The sequence below is a fragment of the Sander vitreus genome, chromosome 3, assembly GCF_031162955.1.
Source record: "Sander vitreus isolate 19-12246 chromosome 3, sanVit1, whole genome shotgun sequence".
In the NCBI taxonomy this organism is placed as follows: domain Eukaryota; kingdom Metazoa; phylum Chordata; class Actinopteri; order Perciformes; family Percidae; genus Sander; species Sander vitreus.
Window position 1 is genome coordinate 29,033,775 of NC_135857.1, and position 12,645 is coordinate 29,046,419.

The following is a 12,645-nucleotide window of genomic DNA, read 5'->3' on the forward strand; positions in this document are numbered from 1 at the left end:
CCACCTAGTCCTGGGTCTCCCCGAGGCCTCCTCCCAGCTGGACGTGCCTGGAACACCTCCCTAGGGAGGCGCCCAGGGGGCATCCTTACCAGATGCCCGAACCACCTCAACTGGCTCCTTTCGACGCAAAGGAGCAGCGGCTCTACTCCGAGCTCCTCACGGATAACTGAGCTTCTCACCCTATCTCTAAGGGAGACGCCAGCTACCCTCCTGAGGAAACCCATTTCGGCCGCTTGTACCCTGGATCTTGTTCTTTCGGTCATGACCCAGCCTTCATGACCATAGGTGAGGGTAGAAACAAAAACTGACCGGTAGACTGAGAGCTTTGCCTTCTGGCTCAGCTCTCTTTTCGTCACAACAGTGCGATAAATTGAATGTAATACCGCACCTGCTGTGCCGATTCTCCGACCAATCTCCCGCTCCATTGTCCCCTCACTCGCGAACAAGACCCCAAGGTACTTGAACTCCTTCACTTGGGGTAAGGACTCATTCCCTACCTGGAGAAGGCACTCCATCGGTTTCCTGCTGAGAACCATGGCCTCCGGATTTAGAGGTGCGGATCCTCATCCCAGCCGCTTCACACTCGGCTGCGAACCGATCCAGTGAGTGCTGAAGGTCACAGGCCGATGATGCCATCAGGACCACATCATCTGCAAAAAGCAGCGATGAGATCCCCAGCCCACCGAACTGCAACCCCTCTCCACCCCGACTACGCCTCGATATCCTGTCCATAAATACTACAAACAGGATTGGTGACAAAGCGCAGCCCTGGCGGAGGCCAACTCTCACCTGAAACGAGTCCGACTTACTGCCGAGAACCCGGACACAGCTCTCGCTTTGGTCGTACAGAGATTGGATGGCCCTGAGAAGGGACCCCCTCACCCCGTACTCCCGCAGCACCTCCCACAGTATCTCCCGGGGCACCCGGTCAAACGCCTTCTCCAGATCCACAAAACACATGTAGACTGGTTGGGCATACTCCCAGGCTCCCTCCAGGATCCTTGCGAGAGTAAAGATCTGGTCCGTTGTTCCACGACCAGGACGGAATCCGCATTGTTCCTCTTCAACCTGAGATTCGACTATCGACCGAACCCTCCTTTCCAGCACCTTGGAGTAGACTTTACCGGGAGGCTGAGAAGTGTGATACCCCTGTAATTGGCACACACCCTCTGGTCCCCCTTTTTAAAAAGGGGAACCACCACCCCGGTCTGCCACTCCTTAGGCACCGTCCCAGACTTCCACGCAATGTTGAAGAGGCGTGTCAACCAAGACAACCCCTCCACACCCAGAGCTTTAAGCATTTCTGGACGGATCTCATCAATTCCTGGGGCTTTGCTACTGTGGAGTTGTTTAACTACCTCAGCAACCTCCACCAGGGAAATTGATGCCAATCCCCCCCTCATCCTCCAGCTCTGCCTCTACCATAGAGGGCGTATTAGTCGGATTTAGGAGTTCCTCAAAGTGCTCCTTCCACCGCCCTATTACCTCCTCAGTTGAGGTCAACAGCGTCCCATCCTTACTGTACACAGCTTGGATGGTTCCCCGCTTCCCCCTCCTGAGGTGGTGAACGGTTTTCCAGAAGTACCTTGGTGCCGACCGAAAGTCCTTCTCCATGTCTTCTCCGAACTTCTCCCACACACGCTGCTTTGCCTCTTTCACGGCAGAGGCTGCAGCCCTTCGGGCCCTTCGGTGCCTTGCAGCTGCCTCCAGAGTCGTCTGGGATAACATATCCCGGAAAGACTCCTTCTTCAGTCGGACGGCTTCCCTGACCACCGGTGTCCACCACGGTGTTCGTGGGTTACCGCCCCCTGAGGCACCTAAGACCCTAAGACCACAGCTCCTCACCGCAGCTTCAGCAATGGAAACTTTGAACATTGTCCACTCGGGTTCAATGCCCCCAGCCTCCACAGGGATGCACGAAAAGCTCCGCCGGAGGTGTGAGTTCAAAGTCTGTCGGACAGGGGCCTCCTCCAGACGTTCCCAATTTACCCGCACTACCCGTTTGGGCTTACCAGGTCTGTCCAGAGTTTTCCCCCACCCCCTGACCCAACTCACCACCAGATGGTGATCGGTTGACAGCTCCTCCCCTCTCTTCACCCGAGTGTCCAAAACATATGGCCTCAGATCAGATGAAACGATTATAAAATCAATCATCGACCTTTGGCCTAGGGTGCTCTGGTACCAAGTACACTTATGAGCATCCCTATGTTCGAACACGGTGTTCGTTATAGACAATCCATGACTAGCACAGAAGTCCAACAACAAACAACCACTCTGGTTTAGATCAGGGAGGCCGTTCCTCCCAATCACGCCTCTCCATGTGTCTCCATCATTACCCACGTGCGCGTTGAAGTCCCCCAGCAGAACTATGGAGTCCCCGACTGGAGCCCCATGCAGGACTCCACTCAAGGTCTCCAAGAAGGCCGAATACTCCGAACTCTTGTTCGGTGCATATGCACAAACAACAGTCAGAGTTTTCCCCCCCACAACCCGCAGGCGTAGGGAGGCGACCCTCTCGTCCACCGGGTTAAACTCCAACGTAGTGGCGCTCAGCCGGGGGCTTGTGAGTATCCCCACACCCGCCCGGCGCCTCACACCCTGGGCAACTCCGGAGAAGAAAAGAGTCCAACCCCTATCCAGGAGTATGGTTCCAGAACCAAGACTGTGCGTAGAGGTAAGCCCCACCAGATCTAACCGGTAGCGCTCCACCTCCCGCACAAGTTCCGGCTCCTTCCCCCACAGAGAGGTGACATTCCACGTCCCCAGAGCCAGCCTCTGCTGCCCGGGTCTGGTCCGTCGAGGCCCCTGACCTTCACTGCCACCCATGTGGCAGCGCACCCGACCCCAGCGGTTCCTCCCACAGGTGGTGGGCCCATGGGATGGAGAGATGTCCGCCACATAGCTTTTTCGGGCTGTGCCTGGCCGGGCTCCGTGGCAAACCTGGCCACCAGACGCTCGCTGACGAGCCCTCCATTTGGGCCTGGCTCCAGACGGGGGCCCCAGGCTTCCTCCGGGCAGGGTCACTTCATCCCTTCCTCGATTTTTCATAGGATTTTTTAACCATTCTTTGTCTGGCCCCTCACCTGAGACCACTTTGCCTTGGGAGACCCTACCAGGAGCACAAAGCTCCAGACAACACAGCCCTCAGGTTCATAGGGACACACAAACCTCTCCACCACGATAAGGTGATGGTTCCCGGAAAAATCCTAAACATGTACTTAAAGTATCAAAAGCAAAAGTAATCATTCTGCAGAAAAAAGGCCACTGTGACTAATATATTATTAGATTATTAGATTGGAAATACTGATGTATCAATGTGTAAGCATCATTTTACTGTTGTAGCTGCTCAAGGAGGAGCTGGTTTTAACTAGGCTACTAGCCAGGTAATTTAGTCATGCCCCCTCTTAAGGCTCACAGGATAAATCTACGGGGTCATGTGATGATTAAAGGGATAGTTCAGATTTTTTGAAGTGTGGTTGTATTAGATACTTATCTATAGTCAGAGTATTCAGAGTATTACCTACAGTAGCTGGCGGTTGGCACGCCTCCAGTTTGGAGACACAGACAGGAGAACCAACATGGAAGCAAAGCAATGTACTGCTGTGGACGTGGATATTTCGAATATTTTCACCTCTTTGCCTTGCCATCAGACAGCCCTTTACAACTTATGATGGGGAACTGAAGCCGTTGGATACATCCATGCTCTCTTCACTGAGAGGAAGTCTCTCTTTTGCAGGAATGCCCTGACCACATCCAGTACACACCATCTGATTATTGTTGCTGTTGTTATTGTTAACATTATTGTTATTATCTTTCTTCTTCTCTTATTATTTTTGTACTAATCTTCATGTAAAGCACACTGATGTTTCCCCCAGATATGAACTGTAGGCCTACTATTATATAAAGCTCCGCCTGTGGCATTTTACACCTTGCGTTGAAGAGCACTGTCCATTGTATAAAGCCTACACTAGATTCAATATGATTCAAAACTGACAGCAGGATGATAGTCTTAGCACCTAACAAAAGGATCCTCCAGCTCTCAAAAATCAGTTTAGAAGTCATTATTTTAATATTCCAAGCCATTATGTTCTTTTGGACTGGTCGTGATTGAGTATGGTCTGTTTGACTGATCATGTATTACCCACTATGAAATGATGTCTCCACTGGCTGCTACAACCAAACTTTCAGCCTCTCTTGCATCATCTTTCTTATCAAGCTCCAGTTTAAGTGACGTGTGTATGGTGTCTTGGAGCTTTGGAGTTTGTGTCCAGCCCTCTAACGCCATCTAGTGCTGTAGGATATTCTCACAAGGTGTTTGTTTGCATGATGTGTAGCTATTGGGGTTTACCACCAGGTGGCAGTAGTGTATAAGAATGTAACAACTCTTTCCAGCGTGGACTGGCCCCTCTGAGAGTTTGTTCCTGGACTTTTTGGATACATTATTTGGGCTCCTGCAAGTTATGTTGATATTCTTTTATTTATTTCTTATTCTGAATCCGTTTGCTTTAACTTTTGCAGGGCAACAAAGAGCTGTTCCTGTCTGTCTTTCCATCGGTGTATTTAGAAAGAAACAGTTAAATTGTGGGTTTGCCTCTGCAGACATCCCCACCACACAATGAAACACAAGTTATGATTGATATTAGTCAAACAAATGTGATAAAATGCCTCCATGGTAAAAAAAAAAGAAACAGTGTGCACCATTGTGCCCTCAAATAATATGAACTACAGGACAGTGTGTGTGTGTGTGTGTGTGTGTGTGTGTGTGTGTGTGTGTGTGTGTATTAGGTCTCAGGGTTTACTCTGTTTCCTACTGTAGAAACTGTACAAGCCCTCACTTGTGTAGATGTGCAGGTAGTGCTCATTATGAGTTTCTGTAGAGCCGGGGAATACTTTTACTGCAGCTCATGGCAATGCTTTTGAGTCACATGCGATTGTGAGGAACCTTCCTACTCTGTGACTGAGGAGAACCCACACAGTGCTGTACCCTTAGTCACTGGATACATTCCTAATAATGGGATCATGTCGATTATTATCGCAAAACATAATTCTCACATTCTTTAGTTCTGAGATAACAGTTGCCAATGCTGTTAAGCAATTTCTAATCTTAAAATATTTAACCCAGAAACATTCTCTATAAAGAAAAATAACACCACACAAGCATGCAGTAACACAGTTCAGTCACCTCCTTGTAGTTACATGTAAGTCTGTGTTGGTGTTACATGTAATAATATGAAGACTGGCTTATATTACACAGCTTTTTGGATGTGGATCGGTCAAATTAATATGAGTGCATGCCCAAGCTTCTCCATCCCACTAAATTAATGAGAAACCACCCACCATTGAACTATGAGTTACTCCTATGAAATAACAATTTATTAGTTTACGCATAACTGAAACCAGATACATTTTTGATCCATTACTCTTTGAATTCAAAGCTGTACTGCCTCGTCACCTGAATCTAACCTGCAAATCATCTTCTTTTTATATGATGGTTATGAGTGCTCAAATGTCATTAAAAGTCAGTTGTCCCCCAGTTTCAGTTTTTTCTCTTTAATAATAAGATAAGGAGACAAGGCTGTGCAGTGTGATGGCAACCTGTCTGTCTGCCAAATGCATGTGACTGGTGTCTTGGGCAGAGCAGTTCTGAGGGAAGCTGATGTTTAACTAAGATAAACTGTAAAAACACCTGGCACAGTTACCCGTGTCCCTTGCTTAGAAACTGCAAAGGGAAGTTCCATAACTTCCTGAAAATGGCTGCCATGCTGACGGTTGTCTTGATGTCTTCAAGAGATCATCAAATTGGGCAAATATTAATATACATTTTTTTAATATACATTTTTTTATTTTATTTTTCAAAGAAATCTACATCATAAGAAGCCCTTTTCTTTCGATTAAATGTCATATCATTTTCCCTATGTTTTATGTATGCTTGGTATTATTGTAGTAGTTGTAGTTGCAGTAGTTTGAGCGTGGACTAGGACTAGTGGTGGAGGAAGTATTCCGATCCTTTACTTATGTAAAAGGAGCAATGCTACAGAGTTAATATACCCCATTACTAGTAAAAATCCTGAAATCAAAATGTGACTTAAGTATCTAAGTATTATCAGTAAAATGTACTTTATACTTAGTAAATTTACTACCATTTCATGGCTCCTGTGAGGGTTATACTATTACATTTAATATCATTATATTATTATTGCTAATGAATGAATGTGCAAGTAGCATGTTAGTGTTGTTGAGCTAATTTTGCTAGTTTGATATATTCTTGCAGTTTAAACTTTAACTACATGTCACATTTTATGAGATCATCTGATGCTTTTAAGGTGAAATCTTACCTAGCAACTCCTGCTGTCAAATAAATGTAATGTACAATATTTCCCTTTGAAATGTGGTGGAATAGAAGTATAAAGTAGCAGGAAATGGAAATACTCACGTTCAACTACATCAAAATTGTACTTAGAGTATTTGAGTGAATGTACTTAGATACAGTCGACAGGACATGCACAATATAGTATATCTCCACCATGACCCTGCCCTGGTAAGCAGGGAGAAAATGGATAGATGGGTTGATGTTTTTTTTCGGGGACTTCTTTCTGTTGTCAATTATTGTTATTGGTGTGTTGTGTTTTCTTTTTGTTCTTTTTTAGTTCATGAAAAGAGTCACCAGTATAATTGTTAACAAGTTTTATTTAAGATGAGATAACATTCCTATATTTGATTTAATACTCTTACATTGCATCTGCTCAAAGCAGAATCTACATTTTATTTAATTATTTTTGCGTTATTGCTCTGTTATTATATGCTGCTCTTTGTGATGCTGCTTACAACAGAAAAAAACACACAGTCCATGAATGATTGACGGGCCTTCCATCAAAAATAATTGACCAGATTTTAATATCTGACTATACAAGTTATTCCACTACGTGCAAGGTAAATATTAACCTTATACAGTCAACTCAAGGGACTTTCCAGGTGTTTCATGTTTTTTCTTTGACCTGATATAGTCTTTCCACTGCAGTGACTGCCTGTCCTAACTTAGTCATGTGAACTTACGAACTTGTGTGATGACAGAATACTAACTACTAGCTGGATATTCTTTCATCCCCTCTCACTGTTTTGCCATTTATTCAACAAGAGCAGCTGTGCAAGCACTGCAGTTTCTTTCCTCTCAAAGTGTTTGTTTCAGGCCTCTGAGCTAAGATCATGCTCAGGTGAAGGGACAACCAACACTGTCCACCCACTTTATGGAATGCGTACAACATACACAACATGTGTGTGTGTGTGTGTGTGTGTGTGTGTGTGTGTGTGTGTGTGTGTGTGTGTGTGTGTGTGTGTGTGTGAGAAGTGAGCATGACTTAGAGAGTGAGAGAGTGAGAGAGTTTAAAAGAAAGGTGAAAGTGAAGCCACAGCCCCCAGAGCAGATTTATTTGCTCTGCAGGTTGAGGCGTGTTTCAGGCCCTTTAAGGCTTGGCATGCTCTCACACACACACACACACACACACACACACACACACACACACACACACACACACACACACACACACACACACACACACACACACAGAGGCCATGACCTCAGTGTCTTCAACAGTAGCTATAGCCCTGCAGATCAAATGTGATAACAATATGATAAATGTATGCTAGCTATGTACAGCATGTTTAAGCAATCTAAACATATCTGTCTAGCTGCTAAATGCTCCACTATGTTAACCAGCTAGTCTCTTACTGTATCTGTCTGCTGTGGATTAAAGCAGTGAGACTGAAATAAAACGGTAAAGTTGTGCTCTGTGAAAATCTAAACAATGAGCTGAAAGATTCTCAAATGCTCTGTAGAACTGTAGAGTTGGTGATGATTATCTCCAAGTCTGTCACTATGATTGACCCCTTTCACTTTACAAATACAGTAGTCATTTGATCCACTATTAATATAAAAACATTACTTTACTTAGTTTACTGGTTACAAGTTTAGACAAGTACGTCGCTGCTTGTAGCTATATTATTTTTATTATTGGTGGTATTATCAAGATTCCTAGTTTGAATGCAGAACTTTAGTTTTCCATGGCCTTATAAGCTTCTCCACCCTGACAGGAATTAGGATCTACAGAAAATAATGAGGGTTTGTAAGTTTTGGGGCTTTGCCAAAGGTAAACTGCTTGGAAAACCCTGAGCGATGAAACATATTGCTTCAAGGAAAATTCCACCTTTGAACATTTTAGCAATTATCTGTCTGAGCTTTCCTGGAGTTTTTTTCCTATTACAATTGTTTTAATTGACTATGTTTGTTAACTGAGTCTGCCTCGTCTCCTTCTGCCTCGTTAAGCAATTTCTCTTTTCAAGTGCAACCCATCCTCTCCCACCCACCTATTCTACCTGCATAAACATATAGTCTTACAAGACTTTGCCCTTGGGGACCTTCTGAAGGAATCTGTGTATACTGTAGTGTCCTCAGGTCCCTTCTCTCCTTATGTATACAGTAAGATGTTATCTAACTTAACATATTTACTCTTTATAAGTATTAAGCACTGCCTTTTGTCTTTTATCTTGTGGAAATTCTTTAAAACAAGTCATTACATAATTAGGTATGGAAAGTCAGTCTATTGTGAAATACAGATGTGTCGAACATGAATTCATAGATCTAAAGGGATCCACAGGTGAGACACCTTACTAATTTTTTTTTAAGTCAGGTAGTAGAATTAACTGGGTTTAGGATCCTCAGTGTCTTGAGGACATGTGTAGTTCACATGAAGCTCAGATAGAAATCCACTGTCTGCGTCAGTAGTAAAGCTACTGATGGAGATACCAGCCCAAGCCGTTAAAGTGTATTGTAAGCAGTGACGATAGTGCTGAAAGCCAGCCCCCAGGCTAAACTGCAGCTTACAGTGAGAAATGACTGTTGCTTTTGTGGACAGATGGCTCTATATCGCTCTCAGCTTTTCCTCTTTTTTATTCTCTTTGGAGGCCAGTTATCTCCACTCTGACTGACATACTGCTGAAGCAAATCCAGACTACACTTATTTGAACACCATTGTGTCTAAGTAAATATCTCATTATGAACCAACACAAGCCCTAGCTCTCCCCTCTTTGCATCAGCTATCTACATTACACCACACTTTGCATCACTCACTGCACACATTCAAAATCCAGCAGCACACAAAAGTCAAGTCACATAGTGAAGTAATGGACGTGTTGGAACTGTCATGACACCTGGTGTGAAGATGTAAGTCTGGGCTTTTTCTCTGCTCTGTGTCTTACATTGCTTAGCATCTTAGCATGACAGCATGATGGGCAGTGTTAGGAATGTAGTTAACCCACCTTTCATTTGCAGTGAAAAGGTTAAAATGTATTTAAGTCTCACACAATTTTTTTTTATTTAAATGTGCATCAAACTTATGATATGCATTTCTTTCCTGTAATGGCAGTTGTTTGCTTTCTTATAATCATTGACTGTGGATGGCAATTTACAACACACAGGCAACTAATTTCAACAGTTTATCACTGACAAAGTAGGTGTAATGTATTATATTTTTAATTCTTACAAAATAAAAGATATTTAAATATTTAAAAAAATAAGTCATTGTTTATTTAGGCACTGAAACATGCAGCCGTGTCTGAGTTTCTACTTGTGGTTTTTTATGCGTTGCTGGTCAGTGAACCTTGAAGTACATGCAGGTGTTTCCCTCATGCCTGCTTGATAGACAACCCAGGCCAGTTTCAGGCTCAGCGTTAGCCCAAGATTGAATTGCATTTTTTTTTTCTCTTGAGTAATGATGTAGAAATATGCATTGACAATAATGTTAAAATCAACTTATTTTCAATCTTTAAATGAGAAGTAAACATCCTCAGAAAGAAGGAAAATGCAGCCAAGCGGAACATCAAACTGTTGTTTCTGTTTTGTTTGAGAAAAAGATTTGACAATTCTCTCAAATGTAGAGATACCTAGTATTAACAAATAATGTCAGCTGTTAGTCTTCCATATTTTATCCTTGTTGACCCCTAATATATTTTTAGTATGTGATATACATCTTAAATAAGTCTTTGAAGTAAAATTCTATGTATTTATGTTTTAGTAAAACCTTTCATCTTAGCTTGGCTGTCTTACAAACCACTTTCGAGTCTCGAAAAGAGGAAGCACAATGAAATGACAATGAAATGACTGAAAACAGCACAACTGCCTGCTGTATCAGAACCATACTCCATCTAAGCACACTTTTTTTTACATTTAGTTTGCACCTGTATAAATAAAACAATGAACTTGAAGTGAACAACCGACTACATATGTTTTAATTAAATGGGAGATATCTCTTTACAGCCATCCACTCTACATGTAAATAGGAGTTTTTACATTACATGGTACTGTAAAATCTTACCCCAACTTATATAACTTGCATGGATCTTGTTTTACAGTGTATTTTAGCCATGGCTGAGCGCGAAACCAACTGGAGTTAAATGCAAGCAGGCTAAATACTTGCATTACATATGATTTCAGCACAGGCTATAATGCTGTGTTTGTGTTCAAACCATGGTCAAATTACCATCAACCACAGCAGGGTCTCCCTGCTCTTAGTTTTGCAGTTGTTGGGAGCTTGTAGTACTGTACTAGGGCAAGTGCATTAGAACTCCAGTTGATTCCTCGGCTTAAGAACCAATGAAGCGGGAGCAGGTGTTGTGTCAGTCTGTCATTGTTGATACGCCTCCTCCCTTACCTTAACCTTAAAGGGATACTTCACCGATTTAGCATTGAGCTTTGTATCAGTAGAAACCCGGTTGTATTTTTGAATGACCGTGCTTCCCTTCCTCATGTCCCCCTGAGAGGGGAGATCTCTGTATTATGGGTCTGGAAAAATGTATACCGATGATGCAAAAATCGTCATTTTACGTCATCGGTATACATTTTTCCAGAGGCAAAGGACAGTACTTCCGCATAGCCCATAGGGGGTTGGACCTTGGCTTTTTTTTTTTGCCGAGGTAAAAACAAGTGTCAGCCATCTTGAATCATCGCTTAGCTTCTCAGCAGAAACAGATTTATTCATCCCGAAGGAAATTTTAGAACAACAATTATGTGCATTCAAACTACCGCACACGTGTACCACCAGGATACATTGGTACAGATCGGAGAATTTGCTGGAAACTTTATTACAGACCGAATACTCGACGCAGCTTCGCCCGCCTGCTATGGAGACCAACGGTGTTGCTCGAAGCCTCTGGCCGATAAAGGGACATCATCAGCGGGGAACGTTGAACGAGTTTGCGGGTGGAAAACTAACGTTAGCTGGCCACCTGTTCCATCAATCCTGCTTGCAAGTGTCCGCTCATTAGACAACAAACTGGACTACATCCAACTTCAATGAAACTCCCAACTCGAGTTCAGAGACTGCTGTGTTTTTGTTGTTGTGGAAACAATTGCTGTATCGGACTATCCATCTAGCTACCAGGCAGGTTGCTCTGTCGCTGGGTAAGACTAGCTAGTAGATGTGAGCTGTGTTAACACGGACTGCCTGGTGCAGAAATGGGGGTGCTTGTATCCAACTAACTGCTAACTGCTGGTGGAGTTTGTGACTGTTAAATGCCGACCATTCTACATTACACGCAAATTTGTATACTTGGTGATACAGTCCACCAAGCGCTAATGCTAGTAGCTAGCTATGTGTTAGCTGAACTTTACGGAGCATATCATGTGTCTGCACTAAATGTAGCCTGTTTCGTATGTCATTTTCATATATTTTAATTGTGTAACCACTTGAGCCACAGTGAAACGTTGTTTCGTGTATATGGTTGAAATAAAATGAAGCAAGTACATTCTGGCATTCTGGGAAAAACACATTTTCTGGCTTTTCTCGGCCCAGAAGCCACCAATTTCTAAAAGATTTTCACATTTCTACTACATAAGTGACCCAATTTAAAGATATATTCATCTTTCCAACGGTGAAATATCCCTTTAACCTGAACCTGATCCCTAATCCCAGCCAGCCAGAAAACACTTGTCTCTGATCATTCAATCAGAGGACAGTGGAAAGAATATGTTTTGACATGTTGGATTATGCTGTAGACACTTGACCAGGTGTGACCTGGTGTGATTGACCAGCACATTAACTTGAACAAGATGTTGACTCACCTTATTGTTTTCAGCTGAGACATTTGACTGAAACCAAACCTGCTGTGTCTTATCAAGATCTACTCGTAATGCAGTACATACACTGCAAGCTGGAATAATTCTCTACTTACATGCCTAAACAGGCCAGCATCTGCAAAACTCTCGTGTTCAAAATACCACAGCCAGATATGGCAGCCAGTAAGATCCGGCTGTAGGGCTCATATCACTCCTCAAGCCCCAACTGCAAGTTTATTTCTTCTCATTTCCAGCAGCAGTATCAGGTCATCTTTGTGTTACAACACATTAGCAACGGTATTGAACTATTTCATATGGTTCTCATGTCAGTATTAATGGCAGAGGTAGGTCCAGGACATACTGTAGTTAGCCCAACTTTTTAACCTGCACTCAAAAGGGAATGTTTTGAGAGGTTGCTATTTCTTGAGGAACAACAGTTTATCCATCCACATAGCAGTTCGGTGCAGCATGTCCGACTTTGAAGAACAGGTTGCCAGTTAAATGTGCACAGGAATTGGTTTAGGTTAGCACAATGATCC